At 46.1% G+C, this 24259-nt stretch overlaps 2 protein-coding genes across 9 annotated transcripts in view; one reads left to right on the plus strand and one right to left on the minus strand.

Annotated features, from left to right (window-relative positions):
* The window catches only part of CABIN1 (calcineurin binding protein 1), a 1028293-nt gene extending 1023264 nt beyond the window's left edge, over positions 1-5029 (minus strand). For 4 of the 6 annotated variants that reach the window (XM_069215153.1, XM_069215155.1, XM_069215154.1 and 1 more), the window contains exon 1: positions 4903-5029. The gene's annotated coding sequence lies outside the window, so the exon portion shown is untranslated. The remainder of the gene's footprint in view (positions 1-4902) is intronic. The other 2 variants (XM_069215156.1, XM_069215152.1) reach the window with 1 other exon arrangement.
* A 124-nt stretch (positions 5030-5153) lies between these two features.
* The window catches only part of LOC138266392 (putative nuclease HARBI1), a 331311-nt gene continuing 312205 nt past the window's right edge, over positions 5154-24259 (plus strand). Inside the window, exons 1-2 of one of the 3 annotated variants that reach the window (XM_069215160.1) lie at positions 5154-5259; positions 10155-10241. The gene's annotated coding sequence lies outside the window, so the exon portion shown is untranslated. Of the gene's footprint in view, positions 5260-9622; positions 9842-10154; positions 10242-24259 lie in introns of those variants that run through there. The other 2 variants (XR_011199498.1, XM_069215162.1) reach the window with 2 other exon arrangements.

A 24259-nucleotide genomic window follows, 5' to 3' on the forward strand; every position in this document is an offset into this window, starting at 1 on the left:
AAATGCACCACCATGGCTGATTTAACCAATACCCTACAGTCATATAACAAAGGAGGCCACGTAGCACCCAAACTATACTCCCTACTATCCCTTACTAGCTCTTCAATAACCAAATTAAAACAAAACAAATGGTAATCACTCATATGTGCCTCTGACCATCCACAAGAGACACCACTAAACTGGCCACACATTTGGGCAAACATAGCCTCAAACAAATTCATTCCATCACTTACCCAAACTAGATACTGGATGGCTCACATGGCCCATTACACCCAGATTAGACTGTTCAAACTTGGCCTCCATAATTCTGACATCTGCTGAAGCTGAGAAAAAGCACCAGAGGATGCAAACAACATGCTGTTAGACTGCACCTTTTCGGAAAAAAAATTAGGATAACGCAGGGATGTGGAATTCCTATCGCCCGACGCCCAGGACATCTTGTTTGGGGTCAAGGGCAACAAGTTTTTATGTTTGTTTTGTCCTTGGGACAAGTAGGCCCAACCCCCTGCAGCACAAACCCTTTGGCTGCCTGTTTACAGAGCGTGGAACTCTCTGCAGTTGAGGTAATGTGTTTCCAAAAGATAATGCTGTGCAAACTTGTATTTATGGTTCATTATTTGAAAGTCTTCATTATTAGAGTGAGTGCTGTAAATAAATGTTTTGAGGTCACGCTTCACTACTGACGTTTGTTCCAGTACAAAAAAAAATACGTGTACATACATGTTCGAAAAGTTTAGGCTAAGAGGCTAAGTATAATGCTCCCAGAATGCTCTCTGATTATATGCAAATGAAGTGTCATTTAGTAAAATGTGTTGATGCATGCTAGTATTTCCCAAAAATATTTCTAATGGAAAATCAGTGTAACCATTTTCAACACGATTATGGGAAGCATGAAAATAAACAAACACTGACAAAGCCAACTGATCTGACATATTTTTATAAGTCTTTTAGTTTCATCAATGCGTGTCTTGTTTTGACATGGCTTTTGTAACACTTTATTGTTGTGGGAGCTACCAGGCCCTCAACATTGTAACAAACACTGGCAAAACCCCCCCAAAAAGTTTTTGAACTCTAAAAGCACACGTTGCCACCAGCAGCATAACAAAGGCCCGCAGCCGCCCTCCAGGGGGCCCCTTCAGCACAGCACCTGCCCTGAGTGAGTCTGGCGAGGGGGCTCCTCCATGTTCTTTGCAAAGGGGCACCCTCCAGTTTCGTTACGTCACTGATTGCCACTGTAGTTCCTGACACTGAACAAAACTACTTTGTGTGGCAATATGCTCCTTGTGGAAGAGCAGAATGCGATCACTCACAGTAAAGCCAGCCGAAAGAGAGAGAAATAGAAGTTTAATAAAAACTCAATGTCTTTGTTCACACCAGACCTAATTAGGGACCAAGACACACATGTAGGTAGCTTTTTGCATGTCGCAAACAGCGACTTTCGCTGTTTGCGACATGCAAAAAGCACATTGCGATGCACAAACCCAGTTTTGCGATTCAGTAACCTGGTTACCGAATCACAAAAGGGGTTTGCGACTCGCAATTAGTAAGGTGTGTTCCCTTCATAATTGCGCCTCGCAGTGCAATGTAGGATTGTTTTGTGACCGTGAACGCGGGCGCAAACCAATCGCAGTTTGCACCCATTTCAAATGGGTGCTAACACTTTCACAAAAGGGAAGGGATCCCCATGGGACCCCTTCCCCATTGTGAATGTCACTGTAAACATTTTTTCAGAGCAGGCTGTTATGCATCTTGTTTTCCTTTAAGGAAAACGGGCTGCATTACAAAAAAAAACTGATTTATTGAAAAGCAGTCACAGGCATGGTGGTCTGCTGTCTCCAGCAGGCCACCATTCGCGAGGGGGTCGCAAATTGCGACCCACCTCATGATTATTCATGAGGTGGGCATTTGCGAAGCCCTTGCGAATCACAGATGGTGTCAAGGACACCATCCTACATTCGGATGTGAGACTCGCAATTTGCAGGTCACAAATCTGAACCTACCTACATGTGGCCCCAAATTTTTAAAGAAAGTCACAAAAGTGCACCCATGGTATATGTCGTACCCCTGTAAAATATTTGTGAACTGTATTTTAGCATGGGTAAATACGATGTGTAGATTTGCTCATGTGAAAATCTATTAAGCATTTGCAAGTTCATTTTCCCTCCAGCCACTTTCTTCCCAACTCTGAAAGAAGTTCTAATTCTGCTATTGTCCGGAGTAAATGTCCAACCTTTCTTATTATGGGAAAATATTTGAGAGAAGCTGGTAAAAATCTTTAAAACATGCAGGTTAGTAGGCTTGCAGACTCAAAGGCATTCCAGCCCTGGAACTATTGCTTACTGCTTCCTCCAGCCCCAGTATGCAGATCTGCAGAAAGGTGGCAAAATAAGGAAATTGCTACAGTAGGAATTGAAACTGCAAGTATTCAAGCCCTACTATGGTAGTAGCCCTGGCATAATCAGAGAGGCTATTAATTGCTGCCATAATTTGTCGCCACACTACATGGCACCAAAGGGACAAGTAGATCTTTTTACAGGACAAGTAGATTTGAGAAGCAACCTGTCCCCTGGACAAGTAGATATTTTAATAAATTCCACACCCCTGTAACCATATCAAAAATTCGAAATATTCTCTGGACTCCAAATCTAGCCTCTATCACATTATGGGACCACCCCCGAGCTCCAACTACAGAGGGAAGACTACATACTAAGGTACATACTGGTCTCAAAGGCGTTCCCACCGACTGATGGGAATGGATACAATTTACCAGAGTTGCGGATAACTCCCTAAACTCATATCTGACAACAAATTATGGGAGGAAGGATAAAATCTGGACCGAGCTAGACCATTTTGTGCTCAACACCCACCTCCTACCCCAATCCTTCCCCTTTCCTTGCTCCGCTCCACATAGCCTACCCCTAGTCCCTACTGTCCTTTCTCTATCATCTGTCCTTCTCTCTATGTGTACTGTCCTCACAGCCTAGATTTTGGAGAGATTAATTTTAGTAAAGCACTAAAAACTTGCTGCACCTACTAAGGTGAAAGACTTTGATTACTTTTGTTAATGTGAAACGAATCTGACTGCATTTACCAAGATGCATTGGGGCCAACGTTTTGCTGGAGTGTGAGGCAGTGTGCTCCCTTTTTTTTTGCACTAAAAACTTGATGTCTCTCCACCAGCACAAACAACAATACCCACTGCAACATCTTATACTCATATGATCTTCCTCGGCCTGCTGCTTATCCAGCACCCTTGTCATAAACTGTGATATTGTACTCTACAGAATTTTATGTCCCCCCAATTTTATACCTTGCTAGTCGCATTCATTTACAATGGTTGTTCTATTACATCTTTATAAAACCTTAATAAATATGACTTGAATGGGAAAAAAAGGTTTTAGTGCGCCTCTAGCACCATCACTCCCTCATAAGACCTTTGCAACAAGCTCTCTGTATTAATCTGTAACAAAATCACCTCCATATACAGCAAGTCCGATCCTCAGTCAGCCACTATCATCGCCACACCTCCAATTCCCATCACGACCAACTAACGAACCCCAACCGTTTTTTTCTAGTCAAAACTGTTGAAATTACTGCTGCCGTCAACGCCATCTACTCAGGAGCTCTATCTGACCCTTATCCCCACCATGCCTTCACCAAAAGGACTCCTACCGATCAGTGAAACAATAACACCCATCCTCACTACCTCTGTCTGCCAGAGTCGCACCTGCATCCACGGCAGGAAACTCAGAATAATCATTGACAACAAACTGGACATGACCATCACTGCATGCTGCTCCTGCACTCTGAAGATGGTGATGAAGATCTTTAAATGGCTACCAAACAATGCTAGAAAATCTATCAAACATACCCTAGCCACCACCAGGTTGGACTATGGTAATATCTTCTACCCCAGGAATCTCACTAGAAGACTACCCATGCAGAACTCACATCACAACATACTTCAGGGAACTTTACTGGCTCCTGAAACACAAATGTACTCAATTCAAACTTTTCACATACACATTAAGGCACGACACAACTCATGACCCACCCACCTGAACAGTTGCTTCTCCTTCCACCAACCACCCAGACACCTCTTTGCAGGACTCAAACTCGCACACATCTCACACATACACAGCACAAGATAAGGACGACAGGAGTTCTCTTACATCACTCCTAAAGCCTCACACTGCACAATACAGCCTCCTATTCTCTTCTTGAATTCTACAAGATGAAGACCTGGCTTTTTAATTAACCAACACACACCTGCTGAGTGCTAGACACAGACACCTGCTCCGTGGAAGGCTAGACACATAAACACACACACGCCCCTGCTAGGGGCAGCGCGGGTGTTAGCGCACTTTACAAATACAAGTAGGAAGGGGAGGAACCTCGATGGAAATGAAAGCTCTAATGAATACTTACAAAGCAAGCTGCACGAAAAAAAAACACGTTAACAAATCATCAAACAGCTGACAGGCAGCTTCAAACAAACAAATAACCTGGAAATGAAGTGCACTCTGGATTCAGTCTGGAAAACATGCCTTAGACCAGAAAGGGGACCGCTGCAGAGTGTACTATCTCCACACGCCCTCCACCCCTGCCCCACCTCTTCCCGGGTGTCCCTGTTAGCGAGTTCACTGGAGGCATCAGCCGGCATGCCTTGAAAATGAAGCATTAAAGTGGCGACCTTACAGTATCAATAGCAAATGGACATTAAGGATGAAATACTTGTCATAAAAGGCACTGATGCGAGTTATGATCACAGAAAATAGTAAAGATGTTGACTTTTTAGAAAATGTACCATTCAAATTAATTGGAGTGTTAACTTATTGCACTTTAAATGGAGTTTATCTACTAAGTGGATCTGCACAAGGCTGCCACACATCAGCTACTTACACAAACCGTCCGTAAACTCAGCCCAACCTCCGTTATCCCTTAGTGAGGTTTCTGCGGAACACATTGGTGCATAACTTAGTCCTTCCGGGTCGGCTCAAATCCAATCCCGTGGTTGATCATATTCTGGGATCCGTCTGGGAGTTGTAGAGGCTTGTAATGTGTAAAGAGATCTCCTATTGGAGGTCGATTTGTCGGCATCTCAGCTAATCATAGCGCTGGAATAGTACGTCTTTCTACTGATTGGCTATGGCGTCAGCACGTGCTTGTGATGTGAGTAAACAGTGTCCGAGCTGTCTGACGTCGGTCGGCTGGCGTGAGGTAGAGTGGGTCAGTCGTGGACCTAGCGCTGACAGCTTGGTACGGTTAGAGCACGTTATGTCACTTCCACCCACTATTCTAAATTGGGTGGAGGTTAAGGGGCAGGTTGGGACGGAAACAATGGCAGTAGCCTAACTTTTGGGGATTAGCGTTGATCCGATAATTGAATCCGGGTGGCGAGCTTGTGTGAGGGTCTGACGGTTCCTCCTTCTAATCTGACCGGTCTCTCTTGCTACTGCTTCCAATCCTACCCATGTTTCGGATGATCAGACCAGATCGTTTGCCTTGTGAGCCGCGGTCTGAACGTCTACTGGTCTGTCTGTCGGCAGTTTTAAAGGTTATTGCATTGTTATTGCAATATTTGTTATTGCAATGTTGGTTTAACCCCTTCGCTGCCAGGCCTTTTCCCCCTCCTGTGCAGAGCCTTTTTTTGGCTATTTGGGGCAGTTCGCGCTTAGGCCCTCATAACTTTTTGTCCACATAAGATACCCACGCCAAATTTGCGTCCTTTTTTCCAACATCCTAGGGATTCTAGAGGTACCCAGACTTTGTGGGTTCCCCAGAAGGAGGCCAAGAAATTAGCCAAAATACAGTGAAAATTTAGTTTTTTTTTAAAAAAATTGGAAAAAGGGGCTGCAGAAGAAGGCTTGTGGTTTTTTCCCTGAAAATGGCATCAACAAAGGGTTTGCGGTGCTAAAATCACCAGCTTCCCAGCTTTCGGGAACAAGCAGACTTGAATCAGAAAACCCAATTTTTCAACACAATTTTGGCATTTTACTGGGACATACCCCATTTTTACGATTTTTTGTGCTTTCAGCCTCCTTCCAGTCAGTGACAGAACTGGGCGTGAAACCAATGCTGGATCCCAGAAACCGAAACATTTCTGAAAAGTAGACAAAATTCTGAATTCAGCAAGGGGTAATTTGTGTAGATCCTACAAGGGTTTCCTACAGAAAATAACACCTGAAACAAAAAATATTGAAATTGAGGTGAAAAAAACTGCAATTTTTCTCTTCGTTTTACTCTGTAACTTTTTCCTGCAATGTCAGATTTTTTAAAGCAATATACCTTTACGTCTGCTGGACTCTTCTGGTTGCGGGATGTATAGGGCTTGTAGGTTCACCAAGAACTCTAGGTACCCAGAGCCAATAAATGACCTCCAGTGGGTTTTCATTCTATACCGGGTATACAGCAATTCATTAGCTGAAATAGAAAGAGTAAAAAATAGCTATCAAGAAAACCTTTGTATTTCCAAAATGGGCACAAGATAAGGTGTTGAGGAGCAGTGGTTATTTGCACATCTCTGAATTCCGGGGTGCCCATACTAGCATGTGAATTATAGGGCATTTCTCAAATAGACGTCTTTTTTACACACTCTCTTATATTTGGAAGGGAAAAATGTAGAGAAAGACAAGGGGCAATAACACTTGTTTTGCTATTCTATGTTCCCCCAAGTCTCCCGATAAAATTGATACCTCACTTGTGTGGGTAGGCCTAGCGCCCGCAACAGGAAATGCCCCAAAACACAATGTGGACACATCCCATTTTTTGACAGAAAACAGGGGTGTTTTTTGCAAAGTGCCTACTTGTAGATTTTGGCCTCCAGCTCAGCCGGCACCTAGGGAAACCTACCAAACCTGTGCTTTTTTGAAAACTAGAGACCTGGGGAATCCAAGATGGGGTGACTTGTGGGGCTCTGACCAGGTTCTGTTACCCAGAATCCTTTGCAAACCTCAAAATTTGGCTAAAAAAACAAATTTTCCTCACATTTAGGTGACAGAAAGTTCTGTAATCATGAGAGGAGCCACAAATTTCCTTCCACCCAGTGTTCCTCCAAGTCTCCCAATAAAAATGGTACCTCACTTGTGTGGGTAGGCCAAGTGCCCACGAAAGGAAATGGCCCAAAACACAACGTGGACACCACATTTTTTCACAGAAAACAGTGCCTACCTGTGGATTTTGGCCTCTAGCTCAGCTGGCACCTGGGGAAACCTAGTAAACCAGCACATTTCTGAAAACTAGACACCTACGGGAATCCAAGATGGGGTGACTTGTGGGGCTCTGACCAGGTTCTGGTACCCAGAATCCTTTGCAAACTGCAAAAGTTGGCCAAAAAAACACTTTTTCCTCTCATTTCGGTGACAGAAAGTTCTGGAATCTGAGAGGAGCCGCAAATATCCTTCCAACCAGCGTTCCCCCAAGTCTCCTGATAAAAATGGTACCTCACTTGTGTGGGTGGGCCTAGCGCCCATGAAAGAAAATGGCCCAAAACACAACGTGGACACATCAAATTTTTTCACAGAAAACAGAGGTGTTTTTTGTAAAGTGCCTACCTGTGGATTTTGGCCTCTAGCTCAGCCGGCCCGAGGGGGGGCAGAAATGGCCTAAAATAAATTCCCCCCCCCCCGGGGAGCGACCCTTGCCTACGGGGTCGCTCCCCTTGTGAGACGGCGCAAAAAAAAAGATCCCTGGTGCCCAGTGGTTTCTGCCCCCCTTGGGGGCAGATTCACCTAAAATCAGCTGATCTGCCCCCAAAGCAGGCAGAAATGGCCTAAATACAATTTGCCCCTCCAGGGGAGCGTCCCATGCCTAAGGGGTCGCTCCCCATCTCTAAAAAAACAAACAAACAAAAAAAAAACACAAAAAATGTTTTAGCCCTGGCGCCTAGAGGTTTCTGCCCTCCCTGGGGGCAGATCGGCCTAATAACAATAGGCCGATCTGCCCCCAGGGGGGGCAGAAATGGCCTAAAATAAATTGGTCCCCTCAATGCCCCCGGGAGCGACCCTTGCCTACGGGGTCGCGACCCTTGCATGACGGCGCAAAAAAAAAGATCTCTGGTGCCTAGTGGTTATTGCCCCCCTTGGGGGCAGATTGACCTAAAATCGGCCGATCTGCCCCCAAAGCGGGCAGAAATGGCCTAAATACAATTTGCCCCTCCAGGGGAGCAACCCTTGCCTAAGGGGTCGCTCCCCATCTCTATAAAAAACAAACAAACAAAAAAAACAACACAACATTTTTTTTTGCCCTGGCGCCTAGAGATTTCTGCCCCCCCTGGGGGAGATCGGCCTAATAACAATAGGCCGATCTGCCCCCAGGGGGGGCAGAAATGGCCTAAAATAAATTTACCCCCCCGGGGAGCAACCCTTGCCTACGTGGTCGCTCCCCTTGCGTGACGGCGCAAAAAAAAAGATCCATGGTGCCTAGTGGTTTCTGCCCCCCTTGGGGGCAGATTGACCTAAAATCGGCCGATCTGCCCCAAAGCGGGCAGTAATGGCCTAAATACAATTTGCCCCTCCAGGGGAGCGACCCTTGCCTAAGGGGACACTCCCCATCTGTAAAACAAAATCCCCAGTGCCTAGTGGTTTTTGCCCCCCTTGGGGGCAGATCGGCCTAATTAAAATAGGCTGATCTGCCCCCCTGGGGGGCAGAAATGGCCTAAAATAAATTTGCCCCCCAGGGGAACGACCCTTGACTAAGGGGTCGCTCCCCTTACGTGAAATTCACAAACAAAAAAAAAACTCCCTGGTGTCTAGTGGTTTCTGTCCCCCTTGGGGGCAGATTGGCCTCATAAAAATAGGCCAATCTGCCCCCAAGGGGGGCAGACATGGCCTAAATATAATTTGCCCCCCTATGGGAGCGACCCTTGCCTAAGGGGCCGCTCCCCACCTCTAAAACAAAAAAACAAAACAAAACAAAAAAATTTACCATGGTGCCTAGAGGTTTCTGCCCCCCCCCGGGGGCAGATCAGCCTAATAATAGGCCGATCTGCCCCCAGGGGGGGGCAGAAAAGCCCTTCAAAAAGAATGCCCCCCCTGGGAGCGACCGTTGCCCAAGGGGACGCTCCCTCATGCCAATTTCCTTTTTAAAATTAAATCTCTGGTGTCTAGTGGGCGTTTTGACAGCCGGATTGAAAGCAATCCGGCTGCCAAAACGCAGAGAGAGACTTCAAAGGGAAGGAAATAACTTTCCTTCCCTTTGAAGCCTCTCTCGGCCTCCCCCACGTGATCGGAAGAGAAATGCAAAGCATTTCTCTTCCGATCATGCTGGAAGCTCAGCTTCCAGCGCGATGGGAGGAGGCCCTGTGACAAACAGCATGCGATCGCGTGCTGACATCACGGGGGATGTGGGGGGGGGGGGGGTCGGGGGTGGAAGGGGAAGGGCTTCCTCTTCCATCCCTGCCTTGGGGGGGTGTGGGGGAACCCCACAGACGGAGCCCTAGCGCTCCCTCTGGGCTGTGTGCCCAGGACGTAATTGATACGTCCTGGGCACAGCAGCACTGTGCCTCAGGACGTAACCATTACGTCCTGCGCACAGAAGGGGATAATAAAATATTTCAATTTTTGCAAGTTATTGCACTTAATGACACAGTATATTCATTTTGCCCTTATTACCTTTAATGCAGGGCCGGATTCTGGCGTGGCGAGTTGGGCTCAGGGCAACAGTTAACAGAGGGCGAAAAAACTATGCCTGAAGGTCCAGCACACAGCAACGCCCTCTACCTCGGCTCCAGTGATTCCTTTTGAAGTGTTTTTAATCGTTTTGGCGTGCTGCTGTCGCGTGCTCTTCATTGAAACTCGTATCGCCTTACGGTGGTGTTGATACTTGTAGATGGCGATACAATGTAATTCGCTTTTGTGTTGCCTGGGGTCGTTTACCTGCATGGATGTTCCTTTAATATTTTGTGAATGATACCGTGGCCTTCTCGATTTAGTTGAAAAGGTGATTGGGAATGGGTATCTATTTAAAAACTCGTTAGATGGCATAGACCAGATACAATGTAATTTCTTTCTGTATTGTCCGTGGTCATTGTCCTTTCTTTATATACTAGTATTGATGCCTACCTTCCATAGCATTGCCTGCCGTAGATTACTGTTTTACCTATATGTTTCAAGCAAACTCTGCATACGAAATATAATTTATATTGTTTATTGCAGAGCCACCAACCGAAGCAGACAGTCTCCAAAGGTTCTCCAAAGATTTTTCCATTCTGTTCATGCGTTCAGCAAGACCATTAGCTTGAGGTAAATACAATACTGTCTTCAAGTACACAATAGCAAATTACTTAAGAAAGTCCTGCGTCTCTTGAGAGGTGAGTTGAAGACCGTTATCAGTTACCAAATGGTTGTGTATACCCTCTTGCGAAAATTCCTCCTTAAGATATTCTATTACCATTTTAGTGTCCAAGGTCCCTACACACTTTGTCACCACCTACTTGAACATGTAATCTACCAACATCACATAGTGTTCATTGGCAAGTACTAACTGGAATAGATCCATAAAATCTAAACACATCTTCCAAGGTCTGTCAGTCACCTCAACCGGCGAAAGGGGAGACCTTCTCACATTCTTGCTTTTGTCACTCTGAGCACACTTCCACTTCACGATCCAACCCAGGCCACCAGTGCATTTCTCTGAGTCTGGACTTGGTTAGATTCCTTCCCAGATGACCTTCATGAGCTAAATTTATTGTCTTTTCCCTCACACCCATGGGTGGTATGACCTTCAACCCTTTGAATACTTCACCATCCACAAAATATATTTCCTCTCTCACAGACCAGTATCCTTCAAGCGAATCAGGGATTCGCCTGTGTTCAGGCCACCCTTTCACTACATACTCTGTGTTTTCCTTTTAGTGTCTTGCTACTTTGCCAACTTCCCCAGAAATGGCCTCCTCCCTCTCCCAGCCAACCACACAGCTATCAGAACCACATCATGGTCAATTAGAGTCTTCCCATTGACCAGAATGTCACCCTGGAAGTAAAGTACATTAGGAACACCTCACAACACTATTTGCATGTTTCTTTGTAAACAAGCAGTGGCATCCTTAAGAACTGGTATTCTCCTAGTGGCGTGACAAATTATGCCAAATGTCTAGATTCTGCATGCAGTTCAACTTGATGGTAAGCAGAAGCAGCTGACTTGACTGAGTGTGTGCTGGGATCCTGCTAACCAGGCCCCACCACCAGTGCTCTTTGTCTAAACTGTACCATTGTTTCCACAATTGGCACACAGCTAAATCCCTTGTAAAAGGCACCAGTGGTACCAAGGACTCTGTGACCACGGAGGGTCCCTAAGGACTGCAGCATGAATTGTGCCACCATAAGGGACCGCTCACAAAGCACATGCACACTGCCATTGCAGATTGTGTGTGCTATTGGGAAGAAAAAGATAAAGTCAACATGGCACCCCTTCTAGGGTGCCATGCCCACAAACCACTGCCTGTGGCATAGATAAGCCTTACAGCCTTAAGGCAGGGTGCTTTACCACAGATGAGGGCATAGCTGCATGAGCAATATGCCCCTACAGTGTCTAAGTCCATTCTTAGACATTGTAAGTGCAGTGTGGCCATATTAGGTACATGGGCGGGGAGTTTGTCACTACAAACTCCCCAGCTCCATAATGGTTTCACTGAAGGCTGGGAAGTTTGGTATCAAACATCTCAGCCCAATAAACCTACACTGATGCCAGTGTTGGATTTATTGTACAATGCACACAGAGGGCATCTTAGAGATGCCCCCTGTATGTTACCCAACCTTTTAGTGCAGGGCTGACCAGTCTGTGCCAGCCTGCCACTAACAGGCAAGTTTCTGATTCCATGGGGTGACAGCCTTTGTGCTCTCTGCTGTCAGAAACAAAGCCTGCTCTGGGTGGAGGTGCTTCACTCCTCCTCCCTACAGGAACTGTAACACTTGGCGATGAGCCTCAAAGGCTCAGGCCTCCTGTTAAAGTGCCCCAGGTCACTCCAGCTAGTGGAGATGCCTGCCCTCCACAACCCCCAGACCAAGCCCCACTTTTGGGGGCAGGTCCGGCAAGAAAATTGGGAAAAACAAGGAGGATTGACCACTTCATCCGAGACCACCCCTAAGGTGTCCAGAGCTGAAGTGACCCCTTCTTGCAGGATCCTTCATCTTTGTTTGGAAGAGAGGGACTAATAGGAATGTGCCCCCCTCCCCAAAAGAAGTGGGCATAGGAAGGGAGCAGCCACCGTCAGGGACAGTAGCCATTGGCTACTACCCTCTGACCCCTGTAACACCCCTAAATCTAGTATTTAGGGGAACCCCTGAATCTTACCAGATTCCTGGTGACCTCAAGAAGAAAGAAGAAGGACTGCCAAGCCAACCCCAGCAGTGAAGCCTCCAGATGACAACTGACATGGCCCCAGCCCTATCGGCCTGTCTGCAGCTTCAAAGACCCGTGCTCCAAGAAGACAACGCATTCTGCAGGACCAGCGACTTCTACAAACCCTTAGACGACTGCCTGCCCAGTAGAGGACCAAGAACTCCAGAGGACCATGGCCCTGTGCAGAAGAAACCTCCAAAAAGCACCCCAGAACCACTAGCCCTGCCCACTCTGCACCCGATGGCCACAGCCCGAGTCCAGGTGGCCCACCGGTCCAGAGAAGTTCCAGAGGCAATTCCAACCTCAAGTTCACCCTGGGTTGAACCCTCCTGGCCAAACAACGACACCTACAGCCTGAATCCAGAGGACCCTCTTGACTGCGGCAGGGTCTGACAAAGATACCCGACACCCAAGGAGACCCCTGTACCTGCAGCCCCCTGGCCTTGGGAGTCCGACTGATGGTCCAGCAACATCCAGGGAGCGCCTCCCCTATCTGTCTAGCTTTTGGTTTCCTGGAACCGACCCCCTGGGCCCAGCCTTCAGCATCTTTTATAACCCAGAGGGTCCCCCTATTGAAAAGCACTGGGAGGCCAGCTTTGTGTTTGCACCTAACATCCGGCTGTCCCCTGAACTGCGGAGGGTGTGTGTGTTTGGTGTGAACCTGTGACCCCCCGGTGCTGACCTAAACCCTCAGGCCTGTGTCCTAGAACCGCAGGTACTTACCTGCAATCTGCTTTCTAATGAACACCCCCAGTCCACATAGGATTCCATTGTACACCCAAAGCCAACTTTGACCTCTGCACCCAGACGGCCCCGTGATGCTAGTGGTGCATTGTGGGGTCAGCCTAAACTTTGACCTGTGGACATCCTAACCCCGAAGACTGGAATCGTACTCTTTTGACTCCTATGAAACATTGCACAGTGTCAACTTTTGAAATTGAAAAGTGTTGCTTGTAAACTGCTTTAGCTGCAAAAAACAAACAAAGTACATTTGATACTTATGCTTGATACCTATTGGCAACTGTACTTACCTACAACAAAGACCTTCTTGTTCTAGAAATAAAGTAACAAAATATATTTTTGCTATACAAAGCAATTGGCCTGGATATAGTCATTGAGTATGTGCCCCATTTCTTGACTGTGTGTGTACAACAAATGCTTTGAACTACCCTCTGATAAGCCTAACTGCCTGACCACACTACAACGAAAGAGACCATTAGTATTATCTACTGTAGCCTCTGTTAAGCCTCTTGGCAACCCCTGGGCTCTGTGCACATTGTACCTCATTTTGGTACAGTATACACAGAGCCAGCTTCCTACATTGGTGAATCAGCGGTGGGGTCTACAACTTTGAATTTGCTGGACTACTCAGCCAATATCTGATCAAGCTACTATGTTCCAAAATTGCCTTTAGATTCAATTGATGTTTGAATTGACTATTTTTCTAAAAAAAAATTAAAGTCCTGCTAGGGCCTTGGTTAAGTCCCCGTTAGCATTTCTTTTTTTAGATTTAAAAGTTACCACAATTAGGGGTAAGTAGTTAGAAGAGGTTATAGCTCCTAAAAAAAACTCCAACCTTAGTAACAAAATGAGCAGCTCAGAGGACATGGTGGTGGAACTCAACCTCACCCCTTACCTCCATGTTGGGATGAGAGAGTTAAGGTCCTGCTGCAGACTGAAACAAATTAAAACTGGTTCCAACCCTACCAAGGTTAAACTCCAGGAGCTCTTGGCCGAGTATGCAAAGGAACACCCTACTGAGGAGGAAGACCTCCCCTCAGATGGGGAAGAAGTTAGTGATCGGGAGGATGAGCTCCCTCCTCCTCACCTAACTAGGAAGGGAAGGGTGGCGAGACCCCTAAGGATAAAATTAAAGAGACTTCTAAAGCCGCCCAAAAACCTGAGTGTGGGCCCGAGCCTCTTCACAATCTTCTCATGGGTGCAAGGGTAAAAACGTTGATCCCAAAAAGGCCTGGTATTTCAACTGTAGGTAGAAGTGTACACCAAACTGGAGACTTGGCCTGTCCCAAAAAGAATTCCCATAATACTGCACCAGCTAGCACAGGTATAGCCAGTCTCCAGGTGGAATCAACAGTGTGCCCAGAGCAAATCAGTGTCCACACTGAATCCACTTTAGTTTCTGAGGGTGGGGTAGATGTTGCCACTCTTGCTGTCGGGCCCCCTAATGTGAACAAATACAGACAGCATCCCTTGATTAATGGGACTAAGGTAGAAGCCCTGAGGGATACAGATGCCATTGTCACCATGGTGACAGAAACACTGATTTCCCCAGGACACTATCTGGCTGGACAAACTTATCCAGTTACCAGTTCTGACAATGTGACTAAGGTCCATCTCATGGCGACCTTAGAATGGGGAGGAGTGACTGGCCTGAAACAGATAGTGGTCCCGACTGCAATCCCAGTTGAATGTCTGCTAGGGAATGACCTGAAGTCCTCCACTTGGGCTGAGGTAGAACTCAAAACCCATGCAGCCATACTGGGAATCCCTGAGATGGCGTGTGAGAAATCTAGAGCACAAAACCGAGCACAGGGTGAAAAAGAAGCGTTGGAGCCTGGAATAATGGCCCAACCTTCCAAGAGAAAAGGCAGGAAGACTGGGGGACCAGCTTCTGTACAGCAAAAAGCACAAGACTCCTCTTCTCAGGAAGATGTCTTACCATCCTCTGAGGAAACTGAGCCCATGGAAGTTGATTCTTACCAGGTAAAACTCTTGGACCCAGGGAGGATCCTCTAGAAACCAGCTATGCTAGGGTCAGAGAACCTGTCCCACTCCCATTGAAGCGCATGATCATGGAGTTTCCTGAAAAATGTAAAAGGAGATGGAATGTCCTCTTGCCATGCTTGCTCTTTGCCTACAAAGAGGTACCTCAGAAGGAAGTAGCGTTTCCTCCCACCCCCCTTTGAACCTCTGTTTGGCCATCCTGTTAGGGGACCACTTGCACTTGTGAAAGAGGGTTGAGAGAGACCTCACCATGAGCCTAAGCAAAATGTGGTAGTCTATGTGCTTGGCCTCCGCTGTAGGATGGCAGTTTAAATGAAACAAACATCCAAAAACCTTGAGGCCAGCCAACAGCTCCGGAAACAGTGGTATGACCAAAAGGCTGAACTGTTAGAGTGTACACCAGGGCAGAAGGCACGGGTTCTGAAGCCTGTGGCTCCCAGGGCACTTCAGTGGAGTGGTCCTTACCCTACCATAGAGAAGAAAACTGAGGCCAGCAACTTGGTAGACCTGGGCAATAGCAAGACACTCAAAAGGGTGATCCATATGAAGCACCTTAAGCTTTTCTGTGGCAGGGGTTATTGATGAGGAACAGGAAGCAGAGAGTGAACCTCTTCCTGACCTCCTCTCTCACAACCATAGAGATGGGTCATTTGATGGAATTGTCTACTCAGACATCCTCACTGCGCAACAGTAGGCTAGCTGCAGGCAAGTCCTGCAGCAATATGCAGAGCTCTTCTCCTTAACCCTGGGACTGACACACTGATTTACCCTTGATGTAGACACTGGAGACAGGTTGCCTGTCAAATCCAAGATCTATCAGCAGTCTGACCAAGTTAAGGAGAGCAACAAGTTCAAGTTAACAGGATGCTGGATTTAGGGGTTATTGAACCCTCTGACAGTCCATGGGCTCGCCCAGTAGTCTTAGTCCCCAAGCCTCATCCACATGTTGGAAAGAAAGAAATGAGGTTCTTTGTGGACTACAGAGGTCTCAATTCTGTCACTAAGACAGATGTTCACCCTATTCCAAGAGCTGGCGAGTTGAAAGACGAATTAGGTGCAGCAAAGTTCCTCAGTACCTTTGACTTGACTGCAGAGTACTGGCAAATTCACATGGCACCAGGAGCAAAAGGAAATATTGCATTCTCTACACATGATGGATATTATCAGTTCACTGTTATGCCCTTTGGTTTAAAGAATGCCCCTGCCACCTTCCAAAGGTTGGTGAATCAAGTCCTTGCTTGTTTGGGGGTCCCTCAGTGCAGCATATCTAAGTGATATTTCTGTCTTTAGCTCCTCCTGGCAGGATCACCTGGTCCACTTTAGGAAGGTATTGCAGGCTCTGCAATCTGCAGGCCTCGCTGTCGAGGCATCAAAATGCCAGATAAGGCAAAGAACTGTTGTATACTTGGGCCACCTTGTTGGTGGAGGCCAAGTGCAACCTTTACAACCCAAGATCCAGGCAATTCTGGACTGGGAAGGTCCCAAAACCCAGACTGAAGTCAGGGAATTCCTTGGCTTGACAAATTATTATAGGAGGTTTGCGAAGGAGTATGGATCCATTTGTTATGCCATTAATTGTGTTTGACCAATGACTTTGTGTTTCACCACTGCGCATATTAGTTGCTCAATGTTCACCAATAGCACATTACATGTTGTATTCAGTTTAGCTGCCAATTGGCTTTAACATGGCATTAGACATTACATTTGGTATTTAGGTTAGCTGCCTATTGGCTTTAACGTGGAGTTAGACATTGCAGTTGAGACATTGCAGATGAGCTGTGTTTTTCCACATGGTTGACCAAGCTGTGTTTTTCGTATTGAATTCACACTAAACCCTAGCTGATAAGAGAGCGTATATTTTGTGTTTATCTCTCTATCCAGTCTGGGAACGAGTGAGATTTGGAGACTTGGCCACTCTCCAAACTTGTTCGGTTGCCCCACTGAGCCAGCATGTTTAGACTAAGGGGCCTGTTAGCAGGCTTTTTATGGTGGCCCTGGGCAGCAGCAAGGGGAAATTTTCCAGGACTTCAGTCAGGAGCGGACGTCAGCTGTCTGGCCTCCCGTTTGGGTGGAAACTCTCTTTCTTGCAGTTGAACAGGAGTCATCAACTTGCAGGCATGAGAAGGATGACGAGCAGTGATAGGCCCTACGGTGATGAAATTTTGACTTTTAATTCTTTGCTTTGAAGTTATGCTATAATATAATCCCATGTATTTGCTGTGTACATTGCAATTGAGAAGTACTTTGATATATTTTGCTTTCATTGCTGTGACTACTTTTAAACGTGCGCTTCCAACCTACTAATCTCGTCTTTCAGGAACCTCATGGTTAAGTAATAATAATAAATGTCTTCTTTAAACTAAGAAGTGCATTCCAGAGAAGTTTTGTCAGCTCGGTCATAAGATAAGGAAAGAAAAACATTTTGGCGTTAGTCGTCAGTCTGGGAGTGGAATTGGAGATAGGAGGTGCACGATTTAAAAGTGTAATTGTTTTTGTTGCTTAGAGAATTAAAGAAGCACGGCAGACCATGTTTGAAAATGCATGTGAAGTTAAACTGCCTTATGGTGCTGTGAGAAACATGTTTTCTTGTTTATCAGGACTTTGTGAGTCTTGGGGTGAGTGCTTGGATAAAGCAAAAGTGTTTTCATATTTAGAAAATGTGCTTTTTGAAAGAAATGATGTCCCTTTTGTTCTTGACAGAAGGGTTTGGATACTTTTGTCTGCTTACAGAAAACTGCATGAGAGATGTAGGCAGTTAGAACAGGAAAATAAGAATTTACGTGAGCATATTAGCCAGAACACATTATTGCAAGATAAAACTGCTGTTGCAGGAGAATCTGGCTTTTCACATTCCAGTAATGAGGAGGTTAAAAAAGGAGAGGGCCAGTGTGAGCCTCTTGAGCGGAGCGTAGATCTCAGTGCGCAGAACAGCCCACGGTTTTGGCAGTTGAAGTGCATTCCTTAAAAGATTACACTGAGCACGAAGTTGGGAATGTTCTATTAAGACCGCTTTTGCAAAGTAAAATGAATTCAGACAAGGTAGAAGTACTGTCGCAAAATGTGCAGTTCCTGGGAATTCAGTGGAATCCAGAAAATAGACAGATGTTGTCACAGGTAAAACAAAAGATTTTAGAGTTTCTTACTATTTGCACTAAGCAAGAGACACCGAGTTTCACAAGCTTGTTTGATTTTTGGAAACAGTATAGCCCTCATCTGAGTAAAATCTTAACACTTTGGTACAAAGTAACTAGGAAAAAACATGAGTTTGAAGGGAGTGAGAAGCAGCTGTGTGCTTTTGATTTGGCAAATGAAATAATTCAACAGACTTTAGACTTGTGCGCAGTGCAAGAGGGAAACACTGATATACATGTAAACCAGGAACAATTTGTAACCTTGAGTATGTGGCACAGACAGGTGAGGACAAGAGTGCCCCTGGAACTTTGGATTAGAAAACTATCTGACTTTGTGGAGCGCTGTACTCCTTTTGAAAAACAGCTTTTGACTTGTTATTGGGCTCTAGTGAATACTGAGCAAATGACATTAAATGATAATGTAATTCTGAAACCTGAACTACCAATCATGCAGTGGGTGATGAGTTCACCTAAATCTCACAGTATAGGACATGCAAAGAGGCTAGTATCATACACTGGATCTGGTACATACAAAACAGGGCTCGAGTCACTGCAGCCCTACATCAACAGGTGTCACAAGCCCCTTTACAGTATTAGGAGAAGGTGCAGGGAGTACCACAGGTAAAAGAGTCATCAGTGAAATTGAGTGCACCATTTGAATTCGTGTCCCTGAGGATAAAAAACGTGTTTGTTTGACTAATGATTCATTGAAATGCATGAGTACTAAAAGACAATGGAAAGCAGTGTTATACAATCCAGTTACTGAAAAGTTGTTGTCTACCACAGGAGAAGGAAAAAGTAACCAATATGCAGAGTTGTACAATGTGTGTCAGACTTTAAAGCAAGAGCTGCTTGAGATGTGTCATTTTTACACTGATGCTTGGTTTACTGCCAATGGTTTAGCCGTTTGGTTTTCCACATGGCTTGTACATAACTGGTTCAGTTCCCTTGCAGATGTTAAAGCCAAAATTTCAGAGGCAGAAGTGTCAACCCAGAATTCTGACTCAGTGGGGATGGCTAAGTGGGTGCACCAGAAATGTGGACATCTGGGAGAAAAAGCCACTTACAGGTGGGCAGAGATTAGAGAGATGCACATTCCCCTAGATTTGATAAAAACTGTGATTTTGCAATGTCCTATTTGTCATCACGCACAACAGAGATCTGTCCCACAAACAGTCAAAGATCAGTTGGGGAGAGGAAAGTTACCAGTACAGATATGGCAAATTGATCAGGTTTTAGGGGGAGTGATTGCTGCAGATTACCAAATCGAAATCAAAGTTATTCTGATAACTAGAAGAGAATCTGATTTATTCATACAGTTTGGAGACAGAATTGCCCAACTTGTCATAAGTGCAGTGAATGGAGGTTTGGTAAGGAAGGAGTCTGCCCCAGCCCTTCTGACAGTGCAAGGAAAGGGAAGCTGTGGTGCAGCAGATAAAAACCTCAGTGCTAAGGTGTGGGTTGAATCCCCAGGTGACCCCCCAGAACCTGCAGAAATTATAACAAAGGGCCCCAAAAACATCCTGCTGATTATAAAACAGGGAAAGGAAGAAGAAGGGCACATTTCAGATGACAAATGTTATTTTCAAGAAAAGTCATACTTTTTTCTTTTGCAGATCCTACCACAACTCGCCACTGACCATGAGTGTACTGTGTGGTCTCCCTTCGGGTGTGTGCGTGTGGGGTCGGGGGAGGGACCGCCCCCCTTCCCCACCCGAACGTGATTGATTAAAGTACAAACCCCATGGATCCATTTTTGCGCAACTGGCGCCTTCAGTTCAAGTTCTATATGGGATCAATATAGAGTTTGTCAACTTGTTTAATTACATTCTTCCACTGGAACTAAGCAACCTTGCCTGTTAACTGTCTGTGTTTTTTCGGGTGGGACTCTGACTTTCACTTACATTCGAGCAAACCTTTCAGGTGGATCGTGTATCTTTACATGTGTAGAACTCATGGTACATCAGTTTGCTGTTTTAGAGACACTATTATCCCAATCAGAGTATATAGGTTTCAGTCTTTTCATTGTAGATGTATCTGATTTGAAAGGTTATGAGATCAATATGTTAATCCACTTCCATTGCTTTACAGTGATTGCTTTTATCATTCAAATTTGATTTGCTTATAATGTTTTTGTTTTTTTGTTTTTGTTTGAAATAAGAGGAAGTCATTGGTCATAGGGTGGAGATGTTATGCCATTAATTGTGTTTGACCAATGACTTTGTGTTTCAACACTGCGCATATTAGTTGCACAATGTTCACCAGTAGCACATTACATGTTGTATTCAGTTTAGCTGCCTATTGGCTTTAACATGGCATTAGACATTACATTTGGTATTTAGGTTAGCTGCCTATTGGCTTTAACGTGGAGTTAGACATTGCATTTGAGACATTGTAGATGAGCTGTGTTTTTCCACATGGTTGACCAAGCTGTGTTTTTCGTATTGAATTCACACCAAACCCTAGCTGATAAGAGAGCGTATATTTTGTGTTTACCTCTCTATCCAGTCTGGGAACGAGTGAGATTTGGAGACTTGGCCACTCTCCAAACTTGTTCGGTTCCCCCACTGAGCCAGCATGTTTAAACTAGGGGGCCTGTTAGCAGGCTTTTTACGGTGGCCCTGGGCAGCAGCAAGGGGACATTTTCCAGGACTTCAGTCAGGAGCGGACGTCAGCTGCCTGGCCTCCCGTTTGGGTGGAAAATCTCTTTCTTGCAGTTGAACAGGAGTCATCAACTTGCAGGCATGAGAAGGATGACAAGCAGTGATAGGCCCTACGGTGATTAAATTTTGACTTTTAATTCTTTGCTTTGAAATTATGCTATAATATAATCACATGTATTTGCTGTGTACATTGCAATTGAGAAGTACTTTGATATATTTTGCTTTCATTGCTGTGACTACTTTTAAACGTGTGCTTCCAACCTACTAATCTCGCCTTTCAGGAACCTCGTGGTGAAGTAATAATAATATATGTCTTCTTTAAACTAAGAAGTGCATTCCAGAGAAGTTTTGTCAGCTCGGTCAAACGATAAAGAAAGCAAAACACCATTGTGACGCCCCCCCCCCCCCCCCACACCCTCACAGAACTGACCTGTAAGAAGATGCCCAAGAAAGTAAACTGGACTGTTAGTTGTCAAAGGCTTTTGACACCCTGAAGGAGGCAGTGTGCTCAGCACCAGTTCTCAAAGCTCCAGACTACTCTAAGCAGTTCATTGTGCAGACAGATGCCTCTAAACATGGGACAGGAGCAGTCCTGTCTCAGACCAATGATGATGGCCATGACCAACCTGTTGCTTTTATTAGCAGGAGGTTACTCTCCAGGGAACAATGTTGGAGTGCTAGTGAGAGGAAGGCCTTTGCTGTGGTTTGGTCCCTGAAGAAGTTGAGACCATACTTGTTTGGTACTCACTTCATTGTTCAAACTGACCACAGACCTCTCAGATGGCTAATGCAAATGAAAGGTGAGAAATGTTTGAGGTGGTCCATCTCCCTAAAGGGAATTGACTTTACAGTGGAACATAGACCTGAGACTGCCCATGCCAATGCAGATGGACCTTCTAGGTTTTTCCACTTAGAGAATGAAGACTCTCTTGGAAATGGTTAGTCTCATCCTCTTTCGTTTGGGAGGAGGTTGTGTAGGAAAGAGCCCCTTTTGGCATGGTTATCCCCCCACTTTGTGCCTGAAATTGATGCTAACATGACTGAGTGTGTGCTGGGATCCTGCTAACCAGCACCAGTGTTCTTTACCTAAACTGTACCATTGTTTCCACACTTGGCACACCCATGGCACACAGCTAAGTCCCTTGTAAAAGGTACCAGTGGTACCAAGCGCTCTGTGACCACAGAGGATCCCTAAGGGCTGCAGCATATATTGTGCCACCCTAAGTGACCCCTCACCAAGCACATGCACACTGCCATTGCAGATTGTGTGTGCTGGTGGGCGAGAAAAGGGTAAAGGCAACATGGCCCCACTTCCACGGTGTCATGCCCACATTACACTGCTTGTGGAATAGGTAAGTCGTTCCTCTAGCAGGCCTTACAGCCCTAAGGCAGGGTGCACTATACCGCAGGTGAGGGCATTTTTGCATGAGCAATATGCCCCTGCAGTGTCTAAGTCCATTCTTAGACATTGTAAGTGCAGCATGGCCATATTAAGTACATGGGCTGGGAGTTTGTCATTACAAACTCGGCAGCTCCATGATGTCTTCACTGAAGGCTGGGAAGTTTGGTATCAAACATCTCAGCACAATAAACCCACAATGATGCCAGTGCTGGATTTATTGTACAATGCACACGGAGGGCATCTTAGAGATCCTCCTTGTATTTTACCCAACCCTTTAGTGCAGGACGGACCAGTCTGTGCCAGCCTGCCACTAACAGACACGTTTCTTACCCAATGGGGTGAGAGCCTTTGTGCTCTCTGGGGTCAGAAACAAAGCCTGCTCTGGGTGGAGGTGCTTCACTCCTCCTACCTGCAGGAACTGTAACACTTAGTGGTGAGCCTCCAAGGCTCAGCCATCCTGTTACAGTGCTCCTGGGCACACCAGCTAATGGAGATGTCTACCCCCCCCCCCTTTGACCAAGCCCCACTTTTGGCAGCAGGTCCAGCAAGAAAATTAGGAAAAACAAGGAGGGGTGACCACTTCAGCTGGGACCCCCTTTAAGGTGTCCAGAGCTGAAGTGACCTCCTCCTTGCAGAAACGTCCATCTTGGTTTACGGGGGAGGGACTAATAGGGATAGGAATGTGTCCCCCCCACCCAAAGGGAGTGGGGCACAGGAAGGGTGTGCCACCCCCAGGGACAGTAGCCATTAGCTACTGCCCTCTGACCCCTGTAACATCCCTAAACCTAGTATTTAGGGGCACCACTGAACCTTACCAGATTGCTGGTGACCTCAAGAAGAAGGACTGCCAAGCTGACCCCACCAGTGAAGACTCCAGGTGACAACTGACTTGGCCCTAGCCCTATCGGCCTGTCTGCAGCTTCAAAGACCCCTGCTCCAAGAAGGCAATGCATCCTGCAGGACCAGCGACTTCACAAACCACAAGAAGACTGCCAGTTCACCAGAGGACCAAGAACTCCAGAGGACAGTCGCCCTGTCCAGAAGAAACCTCCAAAAAGGACTCCAGAACCGCCCCGGATCCGCGAGCCCTGCCCACTCTGCACCCGATGCCCACGATCTGAGTCCAGGTGGTTTACCGGTCCAGAGAACGTCCCCAGGCGATTCCAACCTCAAGTCCGCCTTTGATTGACCCATCCTGGCCAACACAACGACACCTGCAGCCTGAGTCCAGAAGACCCCCTTGACCGCAACCAGATCCGAAGAAGATACCCCTGGTCTTGGGGAATCAGACCGACGGTCCAGCAAAGTTCAGCGGGCACCACCCCTACCCGTCTAGCCTTTTGTGTCCCAGAACCGACCCCCTGGACCCAGCCTGAAGCATCTTTTGTGACCCCCAGGGTTACCCTATTGAAAAACATTCGGTGCCCAGCTCTGTGTTTACTCCCTGCACCCGGCCGACCCAGGGGGTGTGTGCTTGGTGTGAACCTGTGCCTCCCCCAGTGCTGACCTAAACACCCCATGCCTGTGTCCTAGAAATACGGGTACTTACCTGCAATCTGCTTTCTACTGAGTACCCCCAGTCCTCATAGGATTCCATTGTAAACCTGATGCCAACTTTGACCTCTGCACCCATCCGGCCCGTGTTGCTGGTGGTGCACTTTTGAGGTCAGCCTAAACTTTGACCTGTGGACATCGTAACCCCGAGGACTGGAATCGTAAGTCGTGTACCTACCTGTTAACTGTGCTAATACTTTGCACCCCCTAGGACTCTATTGACTCCTATGAAAAATTGCACGAAGTGTCAACTTTTGAAATTGCAAAGTGTTATTTACTTGTAAACTGCTTTATCTGCAAAAAAAAAAAAAAAGTGCATTTGATACATATATTTGATACCTTTTGACAGCTGTACTTACCTGTAACAAAGACCTTCTGGTTCTAGAAATAAAGTAACAAAATATATTTTTGCTATATAAAACAAT

Source organism: Pleurodeles waltl, chromosome 11 (assembly GCF_031143425.1).
Source record: "Pleurodeles waltl isolate 20211129_DDA chromosome 11, aPleWal1.hap1.20221129, whole genome shotgun sequence".
Classification (NCBI taxonomy): domain Eukaryota; kingdom Metazoa; phylum Chordata; class Amphibia; order Caudata; family Salamandridae; genus Pleurodeles; species Pleurodeles waltl.